The sequence below is a fragment of the Zalophus californianus genome, chromosome 17, assembly GCF_009762305.2.
Source record: "Zalophus californianus isolate mZalCal1 chromosome 17, mZalCal1.pri.v2, whole genome shotgun sequence".
Lineage (NCBI taxonomy): Eukaryota > Metazoa > Chordata > Mammalia > Carnivora > Otariidae > Zalophus > Zalophus californianus.
Window position 1 is genome coordinate 38429613 of NC_045611.1, and position 7635 is coordinate 38437247.

Sequence of the window (7635 nt, forward strand, 5' to 3'; positions counted from 1 at the left end):
GCCCAGGTGCACCCCAGCAAGAGAGATGAGCTGACCTCCAGGGCCATCCAGACCAGACACTCTGGGGCTCTGAAGCCAAAGATCATGTCCAACCTGGAGCTTGTGCCTGTCCCCTGAGTCCAGTGCTATACCTACTATAGGCCAACACTGGGGAGGAGCCACTATCCAGGATGAAACCAGGACAAGCAGAAATTCCTTTGAGAAACGCGCCAGGAACTGTACAATTGCTCAGCTTCCTGCCGCCCAGCACACTCGGAGCCCTGGCCACATGCCAGGCAACATGTCCAGGAAGGTCTAGGCCAGTGTCCTTTTCCTGCAGGTAACCCAGCTTGGGCAGGAACAGGGAGGCAGGCTGAAATAAGGCATTACTGGAACCAGGCACCTGTGCCTGCCACTGTATGTGGACAAGGAGGCAGACCCGAGAGCCCTCATGTTTCCTCTCAAACGCTGCCAACTCCAGGCACAGACCTACAGGTGCCGGCCTCAAGGGGAAAGTGGGAGAAGGAAGCCCCGTCCAGAGCTCAGGGAGCCCAAGGAAGCCACTCCAGAGTTGGCAAATAACACTGTGGCCTCCTGCCCCCCACCCACGGCAATGGTAGATGTCACTTAACCGTGACAGTGTGAGTCCCTGCAGAGCCCAGATGTGGCCTCAGAATACTTCTCCACACAGAGCCCAGTAGCGGCCAGCACCACACCGAGTCAGCCTGCAGGATGCCAGCAGGTCTGAGCCTTCCTGAAATGAGAGCTAAACCGGGGATGAGGGGTGTTCCGAGTGTGGGCGTGTGGGCATGTGGCAGGGGCTCCGAGTGTGCTGGGCGGCAGGAAGCTGAGCAATTGTACAGTTCCTGGGAAGCCATGAGGAAGGCTTTCTGGAGGAAGAGTCTGGAGGCAGGAGTCAGTCAGAAGAGCAAGTGGATAGGCAGGTGAGCAGACCCTGAGCTGGAGCAGGGGTGGTGTGGCAGGACCACGAGGCTGGGGCTGCAAAAAGGACTGCAGGAAGCATCCCAGGCCCAGCCCTGGGGCTCCTAGATGGGGCCGGAGGTGAGCCTTCCCCAGACCGGCAGGTTCCACTTCAGTTCCGGATGGTGGCAGGGGATGGAGAGCCGGTCCTGCTCCCTCACTCTCCAGAGTCAGCCACAAGAAGTGGCACCAAGTATAGCACCTCTCGGCCATGGAGTAACCGCCTCTGGGCCGCAGTGCCTCTGAGGGGCCCAGATCCCCCAAGGGGATGCTTTGGTCAGAAGCTTCTAGGCGGTAGCCCAGAAAGATGTAGAGAGATGCCAAAACATTAGGGTCCTGGAAATAGAGCCATCCATCAGCCAGACAGGCATTTCCTGAGCTGCTCCTGGGACCCAGAAATGAAGGGGACACAGGACCATAATAATGAGTCTTCCCCATGACAATTCACAAAGCTACTTCGTGGACATCAGCTCTCAACAGCCCTGGGAGGTAGGGATCATGCTGCCCTGTGACGGGGAGCTACAGCTCAGTTCAGCGTGGGGAGAGACGCAACCCAGACCTACCAGGCTTCCACCACCCCATCGCTGCCCCCATAGCACTGTGCCCAGGGCCTTGGTTCTCTGACCACGTGAGGCCAAATCCTCAGAACCATGACCCTCAGCCCGACTCCTGGCCGTTATTAGCCAGCTCTGTGTTTCTAATCACCATCCCCACCATTAAGGTGAACAAAACACATAGGGAAATAACAGGGTTTGATCTCAAACCGATCGATCTGCTCAGATCCATCTGGCCCCGGCCTCTTAATTCTCCATAATGTCAAAGCAATTTTTGGTTAAGTATACAGTCTGTCCTCTACTAAATTAAACTAATAGATCTAGTGGGAAATAAAACCCCAAGTGTATTGAGAATATTAAAAATTTAAAAAAATAAACTCTTCATGGGTCTGTAAGATTTACTTTGGCAAGTGATTAAATAAATAACACATAGACAGGCTGTAATAAGATCCATTAGGGGACACTCAGCTCCACTGGTCACCTCCCCGCAGGCTGCACCACCCCACCCAGGCACCCAGGCTCAAGGATGGCCAGGCAGTACCCTGAAATCCCCCACCCACATCCTCACGACACAAAAGCCAGCAAGACATGCACTTGAGAATGTGGACCACGGCTGCTGGTCCTGCACCTCACGGACTGAGCAATCTGCTGCAAACCCTTTATCTCAAAAATCAATGTTCCCAAAGTGAGGTTCCAAGAGGTCAAGGCAAGACCAGGATCTGAATCGGAGCCCATCGGATTCCACAACCCTGGACACCACCTTGCTCTGCTTTGTTTGGTTTTGACTTAATTTTCCATTGAGTCATCAATAGCCTAGGCCACAAGGCAGGATCTTGCTCTGATGATGCTCATTAGAGACAGTCTGAAGCCCAGCACCTTTGAGCATGTGCATGGGAGACGCAGGAGGGAGAGAGGAGGTAGGGCAGGAATTAAAATCCTATTTTGCAGTTGGGCACACTGAGGCTCAGGGGCTTTCCCAACTGCACCTCAAGCTCCAAAGCACCTGTGGCAGGCCAAGGAACCAGGAAGGGTGGGGCAAGGCACTTCACCCCTAAGACTTGGGCACCGTGGGGCTCACCCTGAAACCCTCACACCAAGTGTGCTGTTTGTCACAAGCCAGCTCTCATGTGCAAAGAGAGGGGGGAGAAGTAAAGGTGACAGGTGAGGTCTCATCATAAGGCCCCTCCTTGGAGCTAGGGCCAAATAAGGAGAGGTCTGGGTCAACCCCTTACTCTTGTTCCCAGCTCCCGGCTCCCTGACCTGTCCCTCCACGGGACCGCGTTCCCCTGCTCCCACCCCTACCTCTCGCTGTTGTCAGTCAGACTTCCTCCTTGCCACCTTCCACACTAGCCAATGGTCCTGTCACACTTCTTCTTCTGGACTCTTCTCTGCCTCCACACCCCTGCACAGGCCGCTACTCTGGGATGCTGATGCACCCTAACCAAGGCCTACTGAAGCCAGTCAAATTCCTTTCTGCACACAGGCCTGAGCAAAAAGGCCACACGTTCAGGAAGTCTTAGCAGATAGGACCCACCTCCCACTCCCTACCTCCCTGAACTTGCCCTGCCAGGACTGGGGTCACTCTGTGCTTGATTTGCTCCCCCATTAGGCTCCATACCCAGGGTCATGTCCTATTCATCTTTGAACCCCACTGTTCTAGGCACAGAAATCCTTACTGTGGTCAGAAAGTTACGTGTGCCCTCGCCTGCCTGTTTCGCCCCCTTAGTCCCACTGTGCACCCCTCACCGAGGAGGCTCTGCCTTCTTCCCTCCAACTGCCCGCCCCGCCCTACCCTTGGCCTTTGCACTTACTGTGTCATCTGCCTGAAGCATTCTGCCTCTCCCAGGTCTCTGCCTAGCTGACCACTTCAGGTCTCTCCTGTCCACCGAGGCTACCACTAGGGGTGTGTGTGTGTGTGTGTGTGTGTGTGTGTGTGTGTGTGTGTGTGCTCGCGCGTGTGTAGGCTGCGGGACGCATGTTACACACGGCTGAGACGAATGGGCTTAGGTTTTGTTTCTTCTCTGCAGGTGTATCTCTGCCCCCTCCTGGGCTGAAATGCAGGTTCCCTGCAGGCAGGATGCTACGGACTCCCCTGTAAGCTGCACACTATGAAGTCTGTGCCTACATGTATGTGCCGGATACATGAATACTGGGCTCTCAGGACATGTTGGCTGGATAAATGTTTGAGGTGAAGCAGGCTCTGCCTGGAGTTTCTCCCCTCATTCCATCTGTCCAGGCAATCCACAAGCCTAATCAATCCTGTCTCTGACAAGCAAACAAACAGTCCCAAGGCACAGGGGACCCAGCGCAGTGACACCAATGCAGCAATGACAGGCCAGACCTGGGACTGCAAGCCAGGCCTGCTTCTCAGGGTACACCCGGGCAGGGGCGGGGGCAAGGGCAGGCCCACCTCCCTGACGGCCCTGAGGTATGGTGCGAGCAAGCGGAGGGCCCTCTCTTGTCTCCCTACGAGGCAGGGGCCAAAGCCCCGCTGTCATCCTCCTGGAAGGGCGGGGGAGAGAAGGACCACAGGAACCCAGACTGAGCTTTTCCACTTGCCTTCCTCCATGTCTTAGGAGCAGCCAGGGCACAGAGAGGGCCACCCTCTGCCACCTGCATCTGGAGAAGCTGACCTGATGTTTGCCCTTGGAGAGGAGTAGTCCTGGGGCCGGACTTCAGGCCTTTATCCCTGACAGTGATGGCCAGTGAATGACTAAATTGGCCAAAAATAAAAGCCCCCATAAATCTGGTATTTCCCTTTAAGCTGTCGGGTACACAGAGTGTGCCGGGGTCATTGATAGAAAAGTTTATGGATGGGCTGCATCTTAAAATCAAAATACATTACCCAAAATCAATGTTGCTGTACGTGGTATGGGGAGGACAGGAAAGGTCAGCCGAGCAAGAATATTGAAACCTAAACTCCAAGAGGACCTGAGCATTAAAATAAATAAATTTTGAAAGTGAGTTCCAGGAAACACATTCACTTAGGGCTGTAATTTGAGTGTACTTTCATGAAAGGCTAGGCAGTGTTTTTAAATAGCGCTTTTTGAAGTGCCTCTGAGAGTCTAGTGAATCCACCCACAGAATGGTATTGACAAGCGCTGCATACCCCAATGGGCAGCCTGATCACAGCAGTGCAGAATGACATCACGAGGGTGGCCACCGGCGAGCACCCAGGATGGGTGGGTCCAGTTCATGGAGGGCCTAGTGATCACATCACAGGACGGCCCACCTCCAGGTCCCTGTACACTGTGATCCTGTAGGCATTTTGGAGCCTGCGAATGGAGAGAGGGAAAGAAAAACCTTGTGGTCCAAAGGGTGTCTGTTACTATCTACTGATGAACGTTCAGGATCAGAGACGCCACCATTCTGAAATGCTCTCAAAAGTCCATCAGTGGGAAACCAGCCTCACGTCACATGACCAACATTTCCTCTAAACAGGGCATCTTTGTGGGAACCCAAGGGACACTGGCAGTTGCTACAGGTGAGTGGGGTGAGTGACTGTGTCCCCAAAGAGAGGTTTCCTTTTGAGAAAGGAACCAGAGAAACCACACACATGCTCCATCACAGATGCCTTCTTTAGAACCTCCAACTGAGGCTTTGTCCCACATCTTGACACAGCGAGAAGAAATGAGCTCCCCTGCAGAAAGGGGGGGAAGAGGGAAAGCGCCCCTTCCTGCCACAACTAAAGCTCTCCTAGTTGCAACTTTTACTGAGCCTAAGCAAGGGCTGGCCTAGCTGGGAGTTAAAGACACGGAGAGTGAAAGCACAGCTGCTGCCCTCACAGTCTGTAAGAGGGGACAGAAGAGCAAACAGACCCCCTAGACACAGAACTCTTGTGCACCTTTCAACAAGCAGGGAAGAAGCTGCAAGGCAGGTTCAGGCTGCCATCAACCAAGGGCAGAGGGGCCCTGCTCTCAATACCAACTGCAGGTATAGAGACCAGAGTGTCACCTGGAGTAGGGAAAATTTGAGTGTTTCAGTTAAGAATTAGGACCCCAGACTAAGACACACCTGGGCTAAAGCTTTACTCTGCCACTTATTAGCTGCGTGACCTGGGGCTAGTTCCTTAAGCTCTCTGAGCTTCGGCCACAACATCTCTAAAATGCAGTGAAATCACAGTGTCTACCCCATAGGGTTATTATAAGGGTTATATGAGCTCATCCATTCACTCCACAAATATTTACTGAGTTTACTCTACGCCAGACCCTGTCTAGGGGTCAGAGATATGTTAGTGAGCAAAGCACTGAAAGAGCCCCATCCTAGTAGAGACTGCAGGCCACAAACAAGAAACAATAAATAAGGATATTGTACCATATGTTGGAAGGCAGTTAGTACTAAGGGAAGGAGAAAAAACAGAGAGCAGGGTGAGGGGAGTGCTGGGGAAGACAGCGTGCAGACTGCACTATAAAAACGGGGTCCCAGGATCCTCATAGAGAAGGCGACTTCTTAACTAAAGCCAGAAGAACATGACAGAGTTTATGAACCAGGTATGGGGAAGGAGCATCCTTCTGTATCAAATGATTCCCCTGTATCAAATGATATAGCTGGTGCAAATGCCCTGGGGTGGGACCAGAGTGTGTTGCACTGTAGGAAGGAAACCAGTGTGGCTACAAAGAGTGATCAGGGAAAGGACAGAAAACACAAGATGACAGAACAATGGAGTGGAAGACAAAGGCAGATAGTTTGACCTTGTCAGACATTACAAGGCCTCTGGTGTTTATCCTGAGTGGAAAAGAAGCCACTGCAGGGTTCTGAGCAGAGAAAGAGTGGTCTGATTTCTGTTTGAGAAGGGTGACTTGATTGTCATGGTGCGAACTAATGCACGGAATGTGTATACCCAGTGCCTGATACATGAAAGAATATAGCCATCATTCTCGTTAATAATAACACCAACTCATGAAGTGGGCAAGACACACCTTACCTCACAAGGTGGTTCAGATTTAGAAGACTCACAGATCTTACGGGTGACCGAGGTGTAACACCCTCCAGCTGCGGGAATTCTCCCCTTGTGTGTCCGTGATCACTGGCCATTCATCTCTGCTTGGATCTGGTATCTGGACAGGAAATTGCTGCCTCTCCAAGCCGGACACTGCACAGTGGGCTAGCTCTTGCCATCAGAGCCCTGCCTGGAATCAGTCCCCAAATGAATCTGCTTTCCTAGAATCCTGTCAAGGTCCTGAATCTCCGTAGCACAGTGCAAGTCTGCCCCCTCCCTTCAGAAGCGGAGGACAGCAGTGGGGCCTGCAGGGTCTGCCATTCAGCAGCCCAGGGCAGTTTCTCCAGGAAGGTTCCTGGCCCTCTGGGGATGAAATGACAGAAGACAGCTAGCAACTGCCTCCTTGGGTTAGGGTCCCTGGAGAGAAACAACAGAAAGAAGAGGAAGGCCCTAGACGTTCGTCCCTTCCCAGCCACAGACCTTGGCAAACAAGGGCTCCCTAGCTGAGCAGCAGTGGCCTGAGGGGGTCGGAATGACTCCTTGGTCACAGATGAGGATCCTGGAAGCCAGGCCCAGGAAGGGCAAAGGGCACACTGTCCAGGAGCATCCTATTGGTAAGAACAAAGCTTAGGAAGGGACTGAAGCTACTTCCCCAGCGAGGGTGTGCCCTGGGCAGCATGACCAGGTCTGCTGCTGGGAAGTATCTGCCCTGTGGGTTTCCTTCTCCCTGGCTCTCCCGGAACACTCCGGTGGTGCCTCCAGGAAGCTGGCAAGCTAAGCCTGGGAAACAGACACGTCAACCGTCAACCCACGGAGGGGGGGGGGGTCCTCTCACCCCCTCCTGTAGGACTGAGCTGAGAGGTTAGGGCCAGGAAGATAGGGACCGATAAACTGAAATCCGCTATTCCGGTCTCCCGTGGGAAGGGAAGCAAGAGAGACCCAAGCCCAGCTGCGGGACTTGCCCCTACAGCTGTGTGTCCATTGGAACACAAGCTGGCCCCACGTTCCCCTTTGGGGGCCAGACTGCACTCCCGCAGAGAGCTGGGGAGGGGCAAGCTCCTGGTGAAGGCTGGGAGAGGTTCAGGGATTCGGGGGATGCAGGGGAGGGGGATGGGCTCCGGCAAACGGTCGTGGACCCGACCTCTCGCCGCCTGGGGATTCCCCCGGCCTTGCACCCGGTAA